The 817-nt window shown below is 45.2% G+C and overlaps 1 non-coding gene across 1 annotated transcript; it reads right to left on the bottom strand.

Annotated features, from left to right (window-relative positions):
* Positions 1–409: 409 nt before the first annotated feature.
* On the bottom strand, positions 410–512 carry LOC112613646. The gene has a single exon (XR_003116975.1). It is a non-coding gene; the product is annotated as a U6 spliceosomal RNA (small nuclear RNA).
* Between the last annotated feature and the right edge of the window lie 305 nt (positions 513–817).

The raw sequence follows: 817 nt of genomic DNA on the forward strand, positions 1-817 counted from the left end.
TACTTGAACAACAAATGATTTGCTATTTAGGTGTGGGCATCTTCCCCCCCCCCCCCGTAATTTTCAATATAGGAAAAGGCTGGGTACGGCAACTCTCACACCTGTAATTCCATCATTTTGGGAGGCCAAGGCAGGTGGATCACCTGAGGTTAGTTGTTCGAGACCAGCCTGGCCATCATGGAGAAACCCCATCTCTACTAAAAATACAAAAATTAGCTCGGAGTGGTGGTGGTTCACACCTTTAATCCCAGCTACTCAGGAGGCTGAGGCAGGAGAATCCCTTGAAGCCGGGAGGCTGAGCTTTCGGTGAACTGAGATCGTGCTACTGAACTCCAGCCTGGATAACAGAATGAGACTCCGTCTCAAAAAAAAAAAAAAAAAACAAAATAAAAATTTAAAAATTAAATAGATAAATATGGGACCATCATGAATTTGGTTGTCACGTTTGTGCAGGGGCCATGTTAATCTCTGTCATTCCAGTTTTTTTTTATGTGCCCTGCCAAAGCAAGCACTGACGTGTAGGAATTACTGTTCCTATGAACATACAATATATGGTGCTTTCTTTGAGACATGGTCTCAAAAATGTATGATGTAGCCAGGTGCGGTGGCTCACGACTGTAATCTGAGCGCCGTGGGAGGCCCACGTGGGTGGATCATCTGAGGTCAGGAGTTCAAGACCAGTCTGACCAACATGGCGAAAATCCATCTCTACTAAAAATACAACCAAAAAACAAACAAAAAATTAGCCAGGTGTGGTGGTGGGTGCCTCTAATCCCAGCTACTCAGGAGACTGAGGCGGGAGAATCGCTTGAACCCA

Source organism: Theropithecus gelada, chromosome 19 (assembly GCF_003255815.1).
Source record: "Theropithecus gelada isolate Dixy chromosome 19, Tgel_1.0, whole genome shotgun sequence".
Taxonomy (NCBI): domain Eukaryota; kingdom Metazoa; phylum Chordata; class Mammalia; order Primates; family Cercopithecidae; genus Theropithecus; species Theropithecus gelada.